At 40.6% G+C, this 22,885-nt stretch overlaps 1 protein-coding gene across 1 annotated transcript in view; it reads right to left on the reverse strand.

The window, feature by feature from the left end:
• The window catches only part of LOC103774975 (SET-binding protein-like), a gene marked incomplete at both ends in the record, with an annotated part of 61,218 nt that overhangs the window by 21,406 nt on the left and 16,927 nt on the right, over window positions 1-22,885 (reverse strand). The gene's annotated exons all lie outside the window — the stretch shown is intronic.

The raw sequence follows: 22,885 nt of genomic DNA on the forward strand, positions 1-22,885 counted from the left end.
TGATTAGCTGAATGAAAAACCTAACTTGTGCTCTAGAAGTCCATGGGTTGTAGAAGGAGTCTAAGGATAAAAAAGGCATTCTCTGGAGGTGATAAGACTGCAAAATGTTTACCCAAAGGCTGTGAATTTCTGTAAAAAAAGGGGAGAAACAATAATCCCTTCTCTTGTGGCATACCCCTGTTTTGGCTTTAGCCTATAAGCTCCAAGGTGTGGGACCTGTGTCTCACGGTGACTACCACAACAGGGGTCTGGTCTAGTTCATGGCTTCTCAGACTGTCTCAACAGAGTGGAGACATACACATTTAACTGAATATACTACTTTAAACTCTTGCTGCACCTGAGGACTAAAGGAAAGGGCAATAGCATCATAAAAGTAATGGAAAGAGTACCACTTGTAGAAGAAGAGCGACCTAGCATGCATGAGGAACTGTGTACTACTACCTGTCAGTACTTCCCCAAATTTTTATGTGTGTGAACTTTTATATAATCACCTTGGTTTATTTAAGCAATATAATAGCTATATATAATAAATGACATAACAGCTTGTCATAAAAACAGTACACTGGCAAAGACAAGAACCCGAAAGATCTCATGACTCGATGAGTTTGTGAGCATGACCTCACTGCACGTCCATCTCTGCAAACAGATTAACGGTACAGACTTTAATTACATGGTCACATACTGCTCTTCTCTGCAGGGCTCCTGTGAAAGGTTTTCATTCCTCTAACTATAACACATTAATCATGGGTGATGAGGCCATGAACCAGTTATGCAAGTCATCCCAAATACATACTGACAAAAATCTGCAAACCACCACCCAGCACCCATATTCTGATCCACCACCTATGCTACAGATGAACGATTTCTGGATTGTTTTAAATAGCCCTGAGTGTGTTTAGTGCATTTCAGTAGCACAGAGACATCTGAGCCACCATCTTCATAATACCACGTACCACAGTTATCATGTGGTCATTTATGAAGAGCTTAGTAAGGAAAAATGTGATGGTCCAAAATTTAATGCCTTCAGTAATGACCTAGGGCAACCTCCTGCATGGAAAAAAAAAAACCAACCCTACCATAATGTCTTTAGGCTCCAGTCATAACGAATGATGAAACACAGATAACTCTTTATGTAGTGTTACAAAGGCCCTAACTTTGTGATCCATATAAAAAGCATGAGCTCTGTGACAGTTTAGGATGCTTTAAAGAATCTTATGTGTACAAGGCAGAACGTTGCTCATTGCAATTTTACATCTATGTGTGTGCAAACAAGATGGTCAAGCTCTGGAGGGCATTTATTTTTTAATGTTTAATGTTGGGTAGGTAAAAGGAGGAACACAGGAACACTAGATGAGGTAATAAAAAAGAAAGGACAAGCAGCTATACTATACTTTGCTCCTATGCATCATGCAGAGACGTATACAGGTTGTTGCAACTACTGGTGTTACCCTTTCTTGCTAGTGGCTTGAAATCCAACACTCACCAAGTCATAAATATGACCTTTGGAAGGATCTTTCAGGCCATTCAAGACACCCTCTTGCAATAGCTACAAGTCCCTACTGAATATTCACAAACATAATTCAGTTTTGTCATCAGAAGGGTCATTTGCCTTCTAATTACTGTGGAAATAATGCAACGGACCACTGGTTCTTCACCACAAATCATACATTAACTTCCAGTATATTACAATATATAAGCACATATATTGTACTTGCCTGTTTAGTTGACTCCTATAATATGTCTAACTCTGACTATGTTGTCCAATAAAACCCACAGCTGACCTAAAGTTTCAAACAAAAAACCTCTTCCTGTGTTTTAAAGTTTAATTTGGAAAAGCGCAAAGAACTAACAGCATCTTGTCTTTGAAGAGCATTGATAGTTAAAATAATTTGCTTTCAGAAATTCTGTTTTACTAGGATTTTAGAGGGGGAAGAAATACGAAACAATGGCTTTGAAGTAATTAATCTCAGAGAAAGAAATTAGATCAGGGTCCATATTTTACAGTGATTTACATCTTGTGCAACCCCATTATATTTAATGGGACTACTGAAGGTCTGTGTCAACATGGAATGTGCCTCCTCAGGCTTAAGTGCTGTGATTCATGGACTAGGTTACAGTGGCCAGTTTTTAGGATAAGACTTTATCTCCTGGGACTACTGATAGAGACTTTAGTTTTATTTCTTTGGGTATTTGTTTTCCCTTTGTTTGCTTCTTTAGGTCTCTTCAAGGGGATTAGCCAGTCCATCAGATGCCCATATTTCATGTCTTTTGCTGTCACAATTATTCTAAAGGGAGTACCTGGGCTCCTGGTATGTATTATCTCATGGTTTTTGATGGCACAAAAACCATGAGATGGTTTTTGATGGCACTTTATTATTGATCATATAGAATATGTAGCACTCAGAAGGGAGCAGTACTGCCTGCAAGTGAAAACTGAAGGCCAAGGCCAAAGAGAGGCAGTATTTAATAAATACATATGGTGACATTCTATGTCTTAATTTCTGGATTTCCATTTGCTTTCTTCCTTTTGTTCTCTTTTAATATATTTTTTTTTTTAATCTGAAATGAGTAGATGTCAGCCTATATTTTTTTTTTTTTCCTTAAAGATTTATAATGTTAAATTACTTTTCTGGAAGAACCAGAGTTACTACACAGTTTGTGATGTTAAAACAACAGACTGCACACATATATTCGAGATGCTATTGAATTAAATGTTTCAGTGTCTTTTGCCACCTCTCAGGAGGGTTTTAAGAATATAATGAATATTTAAGATTTCTATTCTATATTTATTTGATTTTGTAGAACCTTATAAACTACATGAAGCACTTACTGCTTTATCCCATATATACTTTCCTTGGCTGGGAGTTAAGGTTTATTTAGAAACCATTCTGAAAAAGGAAAAATGGCAAAATTACTTCAGATTACTGAACTACCCCAACATATATGAATAATCCTGTGGGATATTTCATAACTGCAGTTTCTAAAGAGGATTGTGAGCACATTTCTCACCTGAAATGCAGTACACAAGGCCCACTCCCACCCAGGAGTTCCCACTCAAAAGGGGAAAAAAAAAATTCATCTGTAAAGCCACTTGTGTCTGGTACAGAAACTGATGTGTGCAGGAAACAGGTATTTAGCTCTGCCACCAGTTTATTCTCTATGGGCTGGTGAATTTGCAGTGGAATATTCCAGTGGAAACTCTGGTCAATCACACCGGTGCAGAAGCATTTTCTATTTGATACTCTCCTGGCAGCTGTTGGAAGCGCTGTGTCCTCTCTTTAGGTGCAGCAGCTACGCAGGAGTAGGATGAAATCTAATCTGGGAAACTCTAAATTAAGGCATGCCTACACTTTTTGCTTAGCCTCAGCTGTTAGGTTCATTTTTGTCCAGCTAGAACTGCTGTTTTTATTTCATAAAAGCATATTTGTATTTGGAGCTTGCAGCTCCTTGCCCAGAAGAGGATACACATACCAATACTACCTTTTTCATGCACCACTGCAGAAGACTGTGGGTATCCCCTCTTGAGAAGGGATACCTTGACCTTTAGAGATCTCTTCCAACCCAACACATTCTATGATTCTAAGAGGTACCTGAGTGCTCATTGCCTTTCACAACAGAAGTAAAATATTACAGGCATTATGCAAAGACTGCTTTTCTCCCCCAAAACTGGACACTACCTCCTTTAAAATCAGGGGAAAAAAATCCCCATATCAAAACCAGAAGCTTGAAGCATTACTATGCCCCTTCCCATTTCAAATGGCAAGTGGGTGCTTTTGAACATGCTGCAACATATCTACTACCTTCCTAAATCCACATAAAAAGATCTTCAAGGCTCAGTTTGAATCTCCTGCCCTCTGACAGCGCGTAGGACCAGAGCCTGCTACTTTGCAGTTTGCTTCACTCGTCCTTTATTAATGGTTTACCTTTCTTCCTCCTGATACCTCCCAGCGTGAGCACAAAAACCCCAGCAGCTATGTGACCTTTGCAGAGGCAAGGAAGGGGAAGAGAGGAGAAGAGAGCTGAGAAGTGGGTTTGATCTACTCTGCAAACACTGACCACGTCGTGAAACAAACAGCTGCAAGAAAAGACACAGAAAGTCTGAGAACGGAAATCAATAGATTCTGAAAGCTGGGAGTGGTTAAACACGATGAAGAGCCACAGCAGCTGATGGGGAGGGAGCTGGGAGCAGGAGGAGAGAACGCTCTGTCACATGTATTTGGCATATTACCACTTTTCAATACTCACATTAAGAACAACCAAACCACAAAGTTTCATAACTTGTCATTTAGCTTAAGGAGAGAAGATGAAGAAGAGAGGAAACAAAAAAAAAAAAGGTTAAAAGAGGAATAATAAAAACATCTCTGAAGCACAGAAAACTGCAAGGTGACCTTCAAACAAAAATCTGGGGTGAGAAACCCATTTCTTGCTTTCAGATGTCACTCATTTCCTAGCCTGCTCTTTGTAAAGAGAGGGCAAAAAACAGCTTCTTGAGTGGGCTGCAGGAAGATGATGAACAGAACAAGGACTTTCTGCCTGTATTTCTGTGTTCCTCTTTTCAAAACAATAACACTGGATAGTGTGATCAGAAGTGACTGCCTTGGGGATTTTTTCTTTCAGTTTTTAGTTCACTTCTCTCCCTTCTGAGTGAAGGATCCACGCAAATAAGTGGAGGGTTTGCACTGAAGAGACTGGATGGGGGAAACAGCCAAATTGATTGCACACCCATCAGTTTGCACACAAGCACTGCCAAGTGCCTGGAATACACAATCCAAAAAAAGAGAACAGCACATTGTGTTCTCTTGAACTGGTTTAACTTCTCGCTATCTGAGGCACTCCTGCTAATAATTACTCACATTTAAGATACAAGCCTGATTTTTCAGTTGACCTCCCCTTGCTTCTCTATCAGTTTTAGAACACAGAACTCAGGGAACCTCATGACTGTCAAGATCTTTGATAGCTTCTAGGTGGGGAAATGAAGGTGCAGAAAGATGATGTCATTTGGACTATGTCACCCATCCCAATTGTTCAGACCTCCCAAATTCTAGTCCCTCCTTTTGCAAATTCTTATCACTTTAAAATATTTATGCATAATAAACTATAAACTGTTCTCAGGATATAAGCCGAACATTGAGCGTGGGCAGTGGATAAGTTATTTTTCTTATGAGCAAATTATAACTATTATTACTGTCTAGTACATGGTTTCTTTCATGCTCCTGTGAAGCATCTGGTGTTGGCTACAGTCAGTAGTTGGAAGCTTGTAATAAATCAATAATAAGACTTGACTGGTGTAATGATTCCTGTGTTTCAATGTTCAATAAATCTCAAGAGTTAAAAACCAACTCATTTACTTAGTATCCAGGAAGCTTTCCTGAGAGAATAAAGATTGGCTTTTGTTGAATTCAATAACAGAAAAGGGTTTAGATCCTTATACCCTCATTATAAACATTAACTTTTTGAATATGAACTCATTCATTTAGTGATGAAGTGACATCACTAAATAGAGGCTCTGGATGTAAGGCACTTGGCTGAAAATTCTGAGGCACTGTTAAACAGCTCCTGGCCTACTGAAAACACATCTCCCAAGGTGGGTCTAGCACCTCACAGGAGATCTGCACCATCACAGGGTAAAAGCTAATATTATCTCTTAGAAAATTTTTCCTACTGTATGGTATCAAAGGTAAACCTGAGTCAGAAAAGCACTTAGCAAAGAAAAAGCATGTCAAGCCATAAAGAAGACTGAATGGTAGTGCACATCTCCATGAAGATGTTAGTATTTCCAAGATATGTAGATGTGGTGCTTAGAGACATGGTTTAATGTTAGACTTGGCAGTGTTAAGTTTATGGTTGTACCTGAAGGTCTTAAGGGCCTTTTCCAACCTAAATGACTCCATGATTCTAAGATAACAACTTCTTGAACTACTCCTTGAAGAGTGGCACTGATGCTTCCTCATACATTTTTCTATCCTCGAGCCAGCTAATGAATCTAACTTCTTCCAATCTTCCTTTTAGTGAAAGGGCACAATCTCCAATGACTAAAAACGTGAGTGATCCCAGTTTAAAACCAAACAAAATTAAAAGCCTGTTTCAGGAGAAAAAAAAAAAAAATCAGAAACAAAGCAAGATTGTAGGGTTACAAATATAAAGAGATTTATGCACGTCTTACAGTGTGTTGGACCACAGTGAGCTCTGGCAAAGTAGGAAAAACAAAAGTGGCTTCAATAGTAAGGTTTCACAGGTCACTCTAAAAGCTTCAGCTGTTTATTTTCTGATGGTGAGACCTCCCCTAGGCATTTTGTGTACCTGTGGTGAGAGTGAAGCTCCTGTTGTCAGCAGGAGCGTGCCACGCAGGAGAGGAAGCTGCACTGAAAGACCTCTGCTTAATGGGACGGTGAATTTTTTACGAGTGGAAAGCGTGCGTAAGCTCCCAAAGTGCAAAGTTTCCTCTGTATCCACAGTTCAGGTTGGTGTACAGTGACTCTCCCCCAGGCAACCTTTGCACGGAAAACTCTGTCACAGCAAGATCTGTGCCTCGAGGGAAGCAGCAGGTTAATCCTCACCTCAACCACCATATTACCACGGGCATCCTGGGAGGGGCTGCGACGGACAGAAAATCCACCGCTGGCTGAGGCAACGCACATACCATCATGTCAGCAACAGCTGGATGTGGCAAGAGTATCGTGTCCCCCATAATTGGAGAGGATCAGATTTCTCTGCAGCAGCGAGTGGGAACAGAAGAATGGCTAAACAGCCTGTGGTACAGTATCACGGGAGCCTGCAAATTGCATAGGCGAAGAATCTAAAAGAGCCGCGTGGTAATGACAATCCCACCCCTTCCCGTGCCATCTGGTTGCACCATTACTGCTCCATGCATCAAGCTGTGTGTGCCTAGTGATATAGGCAACATATTGCTATCTTCAGGATCAGTGGTGCAGAGACCCAGCCTGGGTAGAGCGTCTGCAACGACACATGTTTACACAGCCCCTCCACTTCATGCAGCTTCTGAAATTCAAATTTATCCAAACCGCTGAGATAGGTCAGGATTGCTCTGCCATTCTTAGGTGGATGGCAGCAGCTGTTGGATACTCAAGAGTAACTGTCCAGGAAGATAATGGACCAGGAGAAGGTAGCTTGATGACAGGCAACTGGTCGGAACTGAGACGTGCTGCATGGCTGTACATGACTCTTCTGCAATTATATAAAGAGTGATAAACTTACTCTGTCTTGGGATCACTTTATCTACTCACTGATGTACTACAAAGCTTCCTAGATGGCATGCGGTCCAAGGCCCACAGGCACCACTAATCCAAGCCATCCTGCAGTGTGAACATGACTGGGGCATCTGGGACACATCTCCCTCCCTGTGGTCCACGGAAAGACAACGGACTTTTCTGTGTTGAGGAAGCTGCCGGAAGCACCTTCCCCTTCCCTTGATGAGGGAGGGCATTTAAGGTGATTAAGCCCCTCTGTGAAACACTGGAATTGCTCACCTCAAACGTGGGCTGAGCATTGCTCCAAGCAACTCGGAGCACACCTCTAGCCTGATGACAGGCTTGTCATCTTGTGTGACAGGGCTAGACTTGAGGAATTTGGATATGCTACACAGGAGTCCGCTATTAACAGTATAAGCAAGAGGCACAGGTCTAAACCAAGTAACACCAAGTGATGAAGTGAATTTGGAGCAGCGCCAGGAAGACTACAGGACAGGAAGAAATGAAAGATGAAAGTGTTTTTAACACTGTCTCCACATGCTCAACAAGGATTTTCTCAATAGTCTTTGCTTTATAAATGCTCCGTGATGTATAGCATTTTTTCCAGATCTGCCCTTCATCTGATCAGTGCTTACACAGAAAGAATCAAATTGCTATGACAGTTGGAATAATCCTTTCAAAGAGCCTCATTTCTGTTTTTATTGTTAAGATGCAAGGAATGGTAATTCCACCAAAACCTGTGAGATTAGTGGGAGTATAACAGAGTAACTCAGAACAGGATTTGTCTCACCTTTATCCAATCTGTGCCCCTAAAGAAACCAGAGTGATATTTTGAAGTCCTCCTTTCAAAACACAAAGTGCTTCACCAACACAGGAATATGACTCAGGCACTAACATAAATGATGCAAAGCAACTACCACCACGAAACAGGTCTCTGCCCTGTAAATTAAGGGCTGCTCTTCCTCAGCTCCTAGCTGTTTCACAGAAGGATGTGTCTTTCCTCAGGCGTCTGAAAATGAGATGCCTGGATGTGAAAGAGTCACCGTTGGCTTCCTTGATAGTCAATGGAGAGGAACAGGTACCCCAGAGGACAATTTGTGTCACACTAAAACAGGCATCGAAGGCACATCAAATGGATTGCTCCCTGGAGATGCCTATTTCTTACTGTTGACTAAAAAGGGAGCCCAGGGTGACTGGTTCAACCTTAGGCATCTAACTTTAGACATCCAAAGTTGTGTGAAATGAATCACACACGTAGAGGGACTAGTAGATCATCTGTCTTTTACATGTCATAGAGCTTTAATTTTTACCCAGTTACCCTTTTGTTGAGCCAAATAACTTGTCTAAAATGTTTCCTCCAGAGAGGCCTTCAATCTTGAAGACATCAAAAGATGAAGAATTCATCACTTCCCCTGGATCCTTGTTTTAATGATTAACCACTATCACTGTGAAAAACACTGCTGGTTCCAATTTGCCTTTGGTTCATATTGCATTTCACTCTGCTATTTTGAAGGGATTGCTGTATTTCCTCTCTGGAAGTGCTGATACAGCTTCAGATCACCAGGTCCAGCCTTACAGCCCTTTCAGAAATAAAGATCTTTGTGCAAACTTCTACCCACCTAGCAGAAAATCTGCTTCATTTTTTTGTGTTGAATCAGGACATTCTTTAATAAGACTGATGTCTTTCCATACCCCAGCTTCCCGGGGATCTGAAAGAATGCTGCAAATATTAATAAACTCTGTCTTAGCATCTCTTTAAATAAACATTGCTATGCACCCATCAGGAGCAGAGAAACTAAAGGACAGAGAGGACAAGTAACTGACTCAGCTCTAGATGAGAGATGGGAGCAGATCCCCTCTTTCCTAATTTAAAACAACGTCTCTTAACCACTGGATTTCAATTAGTGCTCTGCCACCTTGAGTCACACCTTGTTTCTTTTCTACTGCAATGGGACACACACAGATTTGAGAGGGCAAATTTTATCTTCAGTGCTTGGTTTCCAAAGACCAACGGCCACTTTTTATTTCTTTTATACTACCTCCAAAATGAAAAGTTTCCAGTTCCTGACTTGCACTCCATGGCATTGTAATATACATGATATTGTAATATATTCATATTGTAATATATGACTAATGTAATATAGTCAACAAGTTACAGTCATCACCTGAGATAAATTTTGATGGGCTTCAGTTATTTTTACCTCTACATCAGGAACCACACCAAATCTCAAACAAATCTCTCCATGTGATGAAATGGGCATTTGCAGACTGAAACTGAACAGGGAGGAGAACTGTTACCCAAATCACTAGCAAAAATGCAAAGTTCTATGTAAATATTCAACTTGTTAGAAACAGCCCTTTGACACAAGCTTCTGCATTCTCTTTATTTGATTGCCATTATGCATAGTATCATAGATGAGGAGCCTACTGCACCTTGTGCTGCACAATCAAACAACAGAAATGATAATCCAAGTTTCTATTTTCATAGGGCTCCATCTACTACATCCAAAGTGAAAGAATATCCTTGCAAACATCTCTATATAAAAATGCTCCATGGCTATATATAGATGCTAGATGAAGTTAATCATATCATGCAGATAATGTTTCTATGATCAGCTTCCAGATACACGTAGTAACAACCAGGGTTCCTGCCAATTTTATGCCTTTCAAGCTATTTCATAATGGGCATGAACAGGAGACATCCTTAAGTATATCCATTTCTCCTGGTCTTCCACTCTGTTAGCTTTATCTTGCAGTACTCTCTTCACCTCATATTTATTGCAACTGCGTGCTTTGGTTTTCCTACTTCAAATGGAATACTTCTCCTGAAGGAAGAATTTAGCAATTTTAATGCATCTTGTTATCACTGTGAATGTCTAGAGCAGAATACGCTGTTATAAATGGTCCCCACCCACAGTCTGTATGATACATTGACCTAAGAACTCTGCAAGAGTCAGCATAAGAAGATATTGTTGTATGTGCACCCACATAGACACACAGTCTTCCAAATACTGCTACTACTGCATACCATTATTATCATCATTATAGTTACTATTATATTTTTCCATGTGTGTTCTTCAGCATATTTAGCTTTTGAGGAACTGTTTGAAATGGATGGTGAAACTGTGATGCACCTAAAAGACAGAGCTGGAACCTCATTGAGTTTGCTTTTATACCAACCATGCCAGAGCCTGCCCATCAAAACCTGTGCAAATTACTTTTTCCAAGCTGTCCAACCAAAACATAGATTTAGAAAAGTCCACATACCTTCCCAGAGTGTTTAGAGTGCTTTAGATGGAGGTCATAATAAAAATACTAGTTTTATTATTCTACAGTTTCAGCAGATGGTCTGAACTATTAAGAATCAATTTGAGCCTATTAAGAATGTCATCTATTCTATTTCCAGACAATATCGCAGCAGTTCAACCTCATTACTTATCTGTCACTATGAAAAGTAGCTAAACCTTCATCTTTCACATCCAGCTACTTTTTGCCTACAATTATTCATCTATTTTTCACAGATTTTTTGTTCCGCTAAATTATTTGTCTCCTTTAAATTCTACAGCACTGGGGACATCCATACCCTATTTCCTACACCCACTCTTACCAAAACAAACAAACAAACAAGCCAAAAAAAGCCAAAACCCCAAACCCTACAAGAATACTTAATCTTCAGGTAGCACATTTTCCAAAGAATCTCAAAGTAGATCACAATGGACAAATGTATCATTACACACATTACTCAGATGAGACATCTGAAGAATATGGTCATTCGTCTACAAAATTTGACAAATTTTGTGAACTCTGAAAGTAAATGAAGAAATCAATGCTGACATAGCACAAGCTTAATTTTTTTAATCATGTAGGCTCCCAAAATTTCCAGGACTACTGTCAGCTGTTTTTTTTCCCAGTTGCTGTTCTAGCTTTTTAAGTCAATCATTTTTAAAAATAATTTCCAAATAAGTATTTCCAAATTTTACCTTGGCTCAGAGCTATTTTTCTTTGGAAAATATGAACAGTATTTCTACAAATTCTGTTCAATGACTTTTAAAATCCACATGAGTAAACTTTTAGAGCACACATTTCATTTTATTCACAAAATGAGCAGTGCTTCACGCTACATCTTTATTAGCAAAGTCTTTACTACCTTACTCCTAGGTTTTCAAAAACCTAGTCTGATCTTTGAAGGCCCCGTTTTGCAGGATTGAGATTCAGACTCAAGGGACACACACCTTTCTTTTCTCCATTTATAAAATTAGCCACATACTAAGTAACTATGATTTGACTATGAAGAGGACTTAAAACTTCAGGGGCTACCCAGATACATTCACTTTATCAATCTTGTTTATGTAATGCTTTATCATGTCTAACCTACTGAAACAAGACCGTCATCAACATTCATGACTATCATATTTATTCATATTTATGGACAGATGAGAAGTATTCACTAGAAGTACAGTCATTCAACATGTCCTCAGGTGACTGCAGTTGTGACATCCTTTATTGCATGAATTCAGAAGGAAAAAAGGAAAATTTTGATTGTGATAACTCAATCACATTAAGAGAGAAACATGTAATACGTATCATCTATCTATTTTTATATGACAGCATAGAGAGAGACACTTCAAAAAAATAGAACAATGCTTTGATTTCACTGAAGAGATATATTTTCTGATGTCTAATACAAATGCCACTTTAGGGGAATATGGCTTTTTTCCAATCACAGAGAATATCTGGAAACATGAGAAGCATCCATCAATACCTTCAGCTGCTTGAGAGGCAGTATTAAACAAAGAAAAGACTTTCCTTTTCTGCTGTGTTCTATTATGAGTGTCTACACAGAAGGCCTATGTTCCAGCCAAGGTAATTAATGATTAATGCAAGCAGACATAGCTTCTCCAGAGAAAGTGACGAGCCCATGAAATGGAGCACCACATGACAGCTTCAAAGAAAAAGGCTGAGCATCATCTTCAGGAAATAAAATTTAAAAAAAAAAAAAAAAAAAAAAATCCAAAGCCTTTTTCTGCACTCTTCAGGCTTCCATGAAGAAGGCTGCTGAGCCGTTTTCCTGTGGTGTTCCATGGACCACACAGAAAGAAGGACCTTCACTAGGTAGAGACCTGTACAGAAATTGTCCACCTATGGTGCTCCGTGGTTCTAATCTCTGAGTCACCTGTATGGGAGGTGACTTTGCACCTGATCACTTCATCCTCTCCCTGAGGCTGGGGTTGGATCAAGTCTCACCATTAACATCCTTGACACACTGTGGCTGGACTATGTCACGCACTGGAGCAGGCATCTCCCAACTTAACAGCTGCTTCTGCTGCTTGTAAGATCTTAAGAGCTGTAAATGTTTAACTAATATTTACTCTGTTTCAGCTTATGGGCTGGCCTTTTTCTTTCGTAGCCAGCTGGAGGGGCAGAGTGGCAGTGGAAAGCACAGGAGAAGTTTGGGCTGGCTTGGCCAGAATCCTGACTGGGATCCCCTGAGGAGGAGACGTTGCCATGGCAGCTTTGCTGTTCCTTCAAGTGGTGCAATAGCTGCTGTTGCTACATTAAGGCAGCTCTGCTGGTCTGTGAAGGTGATCAGCCCTCTCTGGGCAATTAGAAAAGTACCTCGTTTCCCACACGCTTCTGTTACTCATCCCTCCATCTGCCTACGATACATACAGATTTTGTTATCTTTTCTGCAGAAGACCTGTCACAGCCATCATGCTGTTCATCTCTCAAAATTTTAACATGCTTTGGCACGTAATGGGCTGCAGCTTTTACTGATGGAATCGAGCTGGTCCTGTAAGGTACCTCCTAGAAATGAGAGAGTGATGTACTTTTATTTTAGATCTGAGCTCCACAGTGGCATTCATCTTTTCCTTCCAGGTTTTTGTACTTTGTCTAGTCCCTATGGCATATGAAAACTACCACGAAAAAATACCTGATAAAGTGCTGAACTGCTCAAGATTGTCCCAGTTGAGACCAACAGCCTGAGGTCTTCACCTGCTAGGAAGATCTCAGTCTTTTATTTGAAGGACGAAGCAAGGTGACCACTCCCCAAACACAGCCAAAGTGCTAACACTCCTTCACCTCTTACCCAAGGCCTTCTGGCTGTATCACACAGATGAGCCAGAGCTGAATCTTTGTCTCTCAAATCCACATCTCACACCTCACTGGAGAAAGCCCTAAGGCCACCAATGACTCTGAGCAGCAGACACTCACCCGTCTAGCCTGCTGAAACTGTGCCAGATGAAATCAATGGGATTCTAAGCATTTAAACAGGAATTACTACTGCTCAGCCAGCTAAAAACATCCTTTACCAGCCACAGCCTCAGTCACATCCCTTTGCTTGAGGTATAAACGAAGTACATCAAACTGGAGGTTGCACAGGTCTATGTGCAGGTAGCAGCCTCTGATCCTTGTCTTCTCAAGGTAACAGCCATTAGAGAAGGAGGAAGGAAGAGCTATGGTTTGTTGACTACAGATCTGGAAATGACACAACTACCATACTCATCTTACAGGGCAGGTTTGAGAAAGGAACCCGCGATTAAGAGCTTTGAGGTCTCTGCCTTAAAAAGAGACCTAGCAATGCTGCTGTGATTTAATTCATGCATGCATGCACTTCAACCCAGACTAATTCCCCAGGGTTGAAATGAAAAGGAGTTTAAGACTAACAAGAGTGGAAACTTGTAGCCATTTCCTAGGCTTCTTAAAGAGAATATCAAATGACATGAAATCCTTAATTGCTCTGAATGAGACACAGAAATCTGAAATGGAGTTACTTGTCTCCTACCAAAAAAAAAAATCAAAAAAAAAACCAAACACCTGAAATTAAGTTAGTTCTTTACTTTCTTTCTACTGCATCCAGAAGACAAAACTTGTTCAAGCACAAAACCAGACTAAGCTTTCCTAAAACCAAGTGCAGATTTTAAGCACCTACTTTAAAAAGACAAGTTGTTTGCGCAACTGATACGATATTATGAAACTTTAGACATTTCTTTCCCAACTGACAAGGAACTGAATGCATTAGACAGGCCTGTTTCACATCAGAAGCCACAAAAGCTCCCAAGTCCATATTCCTCTGGATTTTTCTCTGAACTCCATTGTTTGCGGTTAAAAAACCAAAAGGGTCTGACCCATTTAAAAGAAGGAAATCATATTTCTTAGGCTGCAAATGATACTCACTGCTAGCAGAAAAACAACTGGAGCTTAATCCTCCTGAAGAAAGGAAATGGCCAGGTCAAAGTCGCAACACATAATCCCCCCTCAAAAGTAGGGAAAAAAGTAAAATACACCAGGACCAGGCTGGTGGTGCAGAACCATATAGCATTGGCAAAGGTTACAAATGGCACTGTCAGATACAGCTGATTTCCATCTAACAATTAACACAGTGAGATTTTTTTTTGTTTGTTTGTTTTTTTTTTTTTTTTTTTTGTGGAAGGTTAGAATTATTTTTTTGGCAATGAGAATTGTACCTTTATTCTCAAATATCACTTCATGGTGGGAAGTGTTGCACACAGTAATGAAAAACAATAACCTATCTTCAAAGCCGTTTTGAAAGTTCTAGCTCATTCCAGTTCCTCAGGGCAAAGCAAGACAAAGCTAAGTGGAATCGTTTCCATTTCACAGATGGGAAAGATGAGGCAACAAAGCAAAGGATTAATTTTTTTTTTTTATATTATTATTTTTTTCGGGGGGAGGGTGGTGTTGCTGTGATTCTGTTTTTGGATGTTCAGATTGCGATCTCAGGCAACTTGTCTTTTTGCACTTGCATCCTACTTCAGGATAAACATTTCTGTGCTCTTTACCAATGTAGTGCATGAGCTCACTACATCTGCAACTCATTGTGCAGCCTGAGTGCACCAATTGGCCCGAACATCAGGGAAGCAAGCCCACAAGTTTGGATGAATCTCTGGCTTTTTGCCAAGCATGCAGAGATCTTGTTACTTAGAATAATTACCGAGTTAACCTCTTTGCAGGGAGAAGAGGAAATTACAGGAGCCAATTTTTTTGCCAAGCCTTAGCATGAGAACTCGGGACATCCTGGGTCTCTCTCTTGCTCAGATCATTGGGTTTCCTGTACATTCCAGCAATTCCCAACACAAATGGATTTAGTAATAAGGAAGATACACATCCAAGCAGGGAGTTTGTTCTTGCTGCTGAAGAAAAGAGAGACAAAGACTCTTAGCATGACTACAGACTATCTAGTACTGAACTTGTGGACGGCTCATTTTCCCTTCGAAACTCAAGTTAATCACTTTCACTCTTCTTGGCACTCCACAATGAGTTACTCTCTAAGGCGCTGACCCTGTTACTACTGACTACCAAGCCTAACACTTATTATCATGATAAGTATCATTGGTTAAAGCAGCCTTCTCCTCATGGTTTTCACATACACTTTACAGCCTCGCATAATTCACCACTGCCTCATCTCAGTGCAAAAAAATGGTGAAAACCTGACGTTTTATTTGCACACTGCATGAATTTTCTATACTACCAATACTTCCAAGATGCAGGGCAATGTCCATCACGAACCTGATTTGTATTGGCCAAACTGAGGTTGAGAGGGTACTGAAAGAAGTCTCTCTGTTGATCACAGATGGAAAATAAGCAAGATAGATTTCATCTAGCCTTACCATCTGTAAATAACAGACCACACAATTACCCTGGTTACTCCTTGCAATGAGTCCAGTAAAGTTTAAGTAAATTATATACTCTGCAAAAACCTCCAATTATGACCCAATGCAGCAAATCTCCAGGAATCAACTTGGTTTAATCTGTTAAACATTTTCCCCTTTATTGTAAGTTGCACTTGTCTGGTTTCAACTTCTGGTTGTAGGTTTTGCTCTGTTTTTCTCATTGTGGTGGGTACTTTCCATGGCAATTTAGTTATATACAGAACTTCATAACTTGCATTTTATTGTATGACACTCTGAGGTGCCTGGGAACTCAGTCTGTTTCAGTGCCTGTCATCATGAAATCTGTCCAGGAGAAGAAATTACAAAAAAGGATGTGAAATCATGACAGTCCAGGTAATTTCCTTTCTAACTATAGCTCTGTTGACATTAACTACAACATTAGCAGCTATGAATTAGGTTTGTCATGTACACTGCATGAAAAGAAGAAAACAAATGGAAAAGTCAAATATTTACTCTCTGACAGCTTATTTTTTTGCAAGTGTACTTTTTAGCTAAAGTTCTCCAAAACCATCCCAAATCATTTTGCCAAGGGAACTGCTGTTTGCAGGATCAGGAGACTGTGTTTGCTTAAGTACGTCTGTGGAGCCAAAAGAAAATAAAAAGAAAATAAATACAAAATTTTAAAAAACTTCTTTCACTCATTCCTCATCCATTATTTTATTAACCGCAATTGTAAGGTTAGAAAAATACCTACTCTATTAACCTCCAAGGCATTAAGACACAGGATCCAAAGCTCATTTTGTACTTAGTTCTGCAAACTTTCAGCACCTACTGGTTCTGTGTGGCACCGTGCAAAGTAGACTGGACTGTAATTTTTTTTATTTTTTTTATTTTTTTTTAAAATGGCAACTTGGTCAAATCATGCTTTCCATTATTAATAAATACCATACCCCAGGGTCAGTTCAAACTTTCCACTACATGCTTGATGTGACTGAATGATAAACAAACGACCGCTGGGAAATTCTGACGCTGGTATATGCCGTCTGGTTAGCATTTAGAAGGAGGAAGTGAGAAGATGTATGGTTGATTTGCCAAAGTAGTTTTAAAGAAAAGAAAAATATTTAAAAAAAAAATAAATAAAAGTACAGTCTTTCCATCTTCACTTCCTTATGCAGGTACCTATAATCAAGATTTTACTTGTACCGAGAGGTGCCAAAATAAACAAGACTTGCTCTGACAGCATCCATTAACTTCAACTTGGGTATTCAGTGTACTAAGGTTCTCTGTAAGAAAGTTTACTTTTAAGTGCCTAAAAAAGGATTGAAGTGACTGGCTAGGAAACAATCGCCCTGATTTGGACATTTCTGGCACGACAAAAGCACAAGGATAATGGGATGTCTGAAAGTGATGCATTTCCTGGCTAGATCAAATTCCAGACTGATTTAATATAAGTGGCCCAAGCATAGAGAAAGGAGCTAATGTGGTACTGTTCTGTACCCTGCTGCTGTGGGTAGCGCAAGAAATAATGTAATTAAACTGGAGTGATGGAAAAATAGAGGAGACATTAAAAGAAACAAGTCAATGGTAAAGACAGTTGCATCTCGGTGCAGGGCACCTGAAGGACTCACCAACGCTGGACATGCATAGGGGCAAATGAGATGAATGTGAGTTGAATAGGTTGAAGTAGATCTGGTCCTGCCTTAAGGAGGATGGATGGAGTGAACTCTCCATCTTGGTCTGGTAAGACATCTGTCATATATAGCTCCAGAGAGAAAGTATCTTCTAAAAGTGGCAACTACCTGTATCAGACTCATGCTTTACTCCCCAGATGGCCATATGTTTGGTACAAATGTGACTCTATATTCTTAGTACGTGAGGATGTGATTTGCTGCACCTAATTTAGAAGACTATAGGCCCACCCACCTGAAGAGAGGTGAGTTTATCTTTTCCCTCAAACTTCTGAGAACTTTGTTATAAAAACCTAGTAAGAGAGGAATAAATATCGTCTTTCTCTGTGCAATTATATGGCTTCTTTCACATGAAGATCTCAAAGCCCTTTTCAATCATTAATTAAACCCAGAATCAAGTGGCATGTCATTAATCTGCTCATTTGTAAAATGCAAGAAGAGCTAACACAGTAAGGTGCCTTGCCCACAGGCTGTGAGGCAGAACAGGAGCAAAGATGGAGGCACAACCCTGGGTCCAGGATTCTTCTTAAGTCAGGGCTTTTCTCCTCAAAAATGACTGAAAAAAAAGGACATTGGTAATGCAGGGCTTTTTAAATCTCATAGCCTCATGGCCTCCAAATATGCTTTGGTCCTTCCTGCACTGGACAGTGCTGCTTGTGCCCACTGTCAGCAGTGAAACACACAAAGGAAAAGCCAGAATAAAGTGAAGACCTCTGGACAGAGCATCATTTCTGTCACATACATGGGCAAACACAGGGTCCAGAGTCTGAGACAGAGACTGAGGTCATCATAGTGTCATGTTAGGAACTGCAAGACACATCGGCTGTTCTAAACACCAGGTGTCTAGGACATCATGAACTCTTAATTAATGGCTAACTAATGACCATTTGCAATTACAGTGTCAGAACACAGAATTAAAAAATAAGAGTAAGTAGAATTCCCTGTTTACAGTAGGAGTCCCTCTCGTTTCTTATGTCCTCAGTTTTTAAACACCTTTCTTGTCTACAGGTTTTTCCTTTCCTATTTTGTTTCCACAAAAGAGAAATGGAATTTCAGCCCCAAAAAAAGCCTTCCTCAGGAAATTAGGAGCGCCTCCTTCTGCATTCAAGTTGAGGGGCAAAAAGAAAAGCCCACCTGAAATTTGAACAATTGGTGTAGAAATGCCCATGTACAAACTCCAGATTCTTGGCTTCTCAGCTATAGCAAAGTTTCCCTGCTGGGAAACCCTTGGGCTTGTCCATCTGCCATACAGTATGGTGAATACTACTACAGTGGCACTTTAACAATAACCGTGCTCTTTTGAACCTCCCCATTCAAGTCACTCCATTGATTACTCAGAAGAATGCAGACTCTTGTGTTATTTGATCGGCACATATACTCTGAGCATTTAATCCCCTCAAATATTTTTCAATAACTTCCTTTAATTACAAGGAAAACACGTCGAGTGATGCATGCATTGAAGAGCTTCCCCTCATGTCTCACTCTCTCTCTTTTATTTTTTTTTCCATTTAATGAAGAATTTGAATCACTTTTCAGCTTCTTAATCCTATAATCCTGGAAGGAATTTGCTCTCTTCCAAACCCTGGGGGTGGTAGGCTTATGTTTAGTACAGTACACCCTGGAGATCTTTCAGCAGGGTCTTTCCAGAGGAGTCCCAAATACCTGCATTCCTTAGCTGTGTGGCCAGCATGTAACCCAGCCTCATCAAAAACACCTTTCTTAAGTGATTCAGGGACTGACTTCCCCATGGGAGGTTCGGGGACAACACAATGCAGCAGCTACAAGGTGTTCAGAGAACCAACCTTTGCCAGGAGGAAGAGAGGCACGGTGCCGAGCAGGACGGTTTTACCAACATGTTGATTATGTTCAATGGATCCATTCTTCTGGAGGAAAGAAAAAGGCAGGGAATGGGCCACCTTGCTCATGCTGCGTCCTTGCACCTTGCTGCCTCCCACTCCCCAGGGAGATGGAGAAATGATGGACGAGTCTGTACAACTGCTCCTCTTGGAAAGGTTGGCCTGAGCCTGTTGGCACGCGACACTCTCCCTTGTAAGCTCGGTGTGCTCACTGCACAACTTCAGACTTGTCTAGCTTTGTTTGAAGAAAAAATCTTTGTTGCTGCAATGAGACAGCTCTTTTTGCAATTAAACTAAAGCCGACAACTTTCCTCCTCCCAGTTTTCCTATAGTATCAAGGAATTCCAATGATACATGAAGTACAAATTTTGTTTACCTTATCTTTCCAGGTCATTGTTTCTCAAGGGGTGGCCTGTGGATCTTCAGGGATCCATAAAATGTCAAAAAATGGTTCATGGAACAACTGTAAAACCACAGCAACAACCAAAACCCTTCCCTCGTAATTCCGTATGTGCCAGCAAGTAGATGGGGGAAAAGAAAGCTGTAAATGCACTTTCAAAGTTTTGCAGCATTTTTAGTTGCTTGTAAATCAAACACCTTGGGGCTCCCTTGACCAGAGCAGGCCTTGGCTTACTCTCCAAGTGTCTAAGTGTTCTTTCACTACAAGAAACAGAGAAATGCTGCGGCAAAGGTATCTGCTATTCACACATCTCCCATTCTAGGTCACATTCCTCAGCTTGCTTGTTTTTTCTCAAGCTTGTTAGTTCAAGCAACCATTTCTTTGATGGTGGTTAGTTACCTTATCCTGTTAGACATAACCACTGTCATCAGGTTTTGAACTAAACAACACTAAGAAATGTCTAGAAAACTCAAACAGTGTTGAGTGTATCTCTGTCTTGCTGAGGTGCCACAAGGCACCTCAGAGGAAGTATGGCTGGATAAAGATGACACGTTGATGTTAATGTGGACGTAGCATGGATACAATGCATACAGTAAGGACACGTGGGGCACGGAGGTGTTGCCTGCTCATCATCTTCCTCCAGCTGAGAGAAACTTGAAGGCAAATATTTCAGTGCTGAATCAGCCTGAAAGCCTGGACTGTTTTCAAAGGTTTGCACATTTTAGTGCAACTCTGATGATCGGTTTTATGACCTGACAATCGACAAACTTGCTAACACCTTAATCACAGCTCAGCTGGCAGAAGATGATGAAAAATTATGTCATAGTCTGATGTATGACTGCTGCTTTCTGTTGCTGTGATGGACTCCAGCACCTATTTCAGACCTGAGCAGCCCATTTCATGTTGCTCCTTCTACAGGAGCAATGACTTCATTGCTTACCCGGCTGAAGCAACGTGTAAGAAGCAGCAGCATAAATTACAAGCCTACCACTGATGCAAAGTAATTGCCTTATATTTTCCAAACTTCTTCACCTATTTTACCACAAACTTGCATTAAGGGAACACAATTTTGCTATTACCAGAAGAGAGCTGACATTAAACTGATGGAAGAAATGCACGTCTAGGAATATTTTGCAGCATCTATGGCAAGCTGTGTCTATGTGACAGTGGCGGATGGGATACATGCTGATGTCCTCTCTAGGAGAGAAGTCTCATTAGAGAGGACAGGGCTGACAGTTCCTACCCAGACTTCACATGTACATAGTGGTAACCTCACCTCCAGCTTGGAAAGTAGCTGGGCGAGTTTAATGAACGAAGCCCATTAAAACCTCTAGGTTTGCAGAAGGGTGAACCAAGTCACACAGGAGTTGTCACTTGCTGCAGGTCACACGTCAATTCAGGACTGGAGCTAGTGACACTATCTAGGAAAAAAGAGCTGAAGAAACAATAATTATTTATTTTTTTAAAAAAATCTACATAAAATACCTCAGGAAGTGTATTTCTGGGTGGGAAAAAAAAAAGTCCATATCATTTTACCATCTTATTTATGTTTCCTGCCTTTCACCCTTCCTTCCCTCTCCATCTTCCTCAATATAAGGCATGCTGTTCAATATGAAAATTTAAAACATTTCCTTGGAAAATAACATGTTTTTTTCTAGGAATTCTGGCTTCATTAGGGGAGCCAAAATTGTTGCATGAATTTAGTCCCAATTGATGAACTATTTGAGCAATGCTACACTTTTTTTCCACAAGTTTCCTGGTAAAAATACAAAAAAAACCCTAAATAATAATGACCAGTCCTCACTAGGAAACCACATACTCATGCTTTTCTTGCACTCTTGCTGCCTTTGTCCTTGTAATAGTTGTATTATCAGCCATGACCCCAACACTTACATGGCACTTCAAAGCCCTGTAAGGACTATTATCCCCTCTCAAAAAATAGAAGAAAGTGAAATTCACTTTACAGAGAAATTGTTGAGCTTGCGGTGGGGCAAAATAAACACTCTGGAAAGGAAGCCCTGGGGAGATGGCTCACCTCCAGCAGCACAGACCAAGGGCTCTTCTGTAGCAAGAGGAGTTTTTTTTTGCTCAAAGACCGGCACCCAGCAAAGACAAACTTGGAAGGTAATGTCACAGCAGCTGTAATCCTGCTGGGATGAACCAGAGCCTTTGGCTCATGGCTTTGTTGCTTCTGGAGGGTGTTTGAAGAGGAAACATGGGAGGGGGCACAGTTGTGTCCCCCCAGCACGGGTGGATTCAGAGCCAGCACTGTGCACAGGAGCACAGGGAAGAGGAGGGAGATGACCCCTGCCATGTCTCCACTCTCTGCAGTGCACAGATGGGCAAATTAATAAGAAGAAAGGAGTCCAGCTATTGAAATTACCCTTCTCCATGCTTGCCACGGTGTGCATTATTGAACAACTCCCTTTTTATACGATCCCAGGTGTCCTAAATAATAATTAAAAAAATCCTAATAACTCTCATAAAACAGATTTTTTTTTTTTTTTTTAAATCTAATACAAAATGTCCCTCCTGCTTGTAGCAACCCCTTCTTTCAGCCCCAGCCTCCCCCCTCCACGGACAGCAGGGACACTATGAGCAAAGGAGAAAGAGCAAAGCCTGAGGGCACTGGCAGGGCACAGCAGTCAGTGTGTCACTGTGATAATCTGCTTAAAGGAGGGGGCCAGGCCATAATTAAATATCCTGGCCTGAAGTCCTAATAGAGCAGCTGGAAGATCTGATGCTTGCCCCATAATAAACCGTAGCTCATTTATTACTGCTTTGCATATGTATCTAGAAACGTGTTCTGCCCCAAGCCCTGAATCTCCCCACTCTATCACCAGAGATATCACCTTCCTGTTCCCAGCTTATTGTTGTGACAATGACACCTACTTTCATCTACATCTGAGAAGCCACAAAACTAAGCGAGCAGATTTTGTCACACGTTTTCCTGTGGCAGCCACAAAACCATGTGTGGCAAAACCTTCTTACAAAATCAATTCACGACAGGGAGCGATGGTCTTTCAGAACCCCCTTCTCTAAGATTTTGTTTTAACTTTATCAGGAAAGATGCTTTGAGGTTCAAAACATCCTTTAGCAATTC

Source organism: Merops nubicus, unplaced genomic scaffold, assembly GCF_000691845.1.
Source record: "Merops nubicus isolate BGI_N331 unplaced genomic scaffold, ASM69184v1 scaffold14520, whole genome shotgun sequence".
NCBI lineage: Eukaryota > Metazoa > Chordata > Aves > Coraciiformes > Meropidae > Merops > Merops nubicus.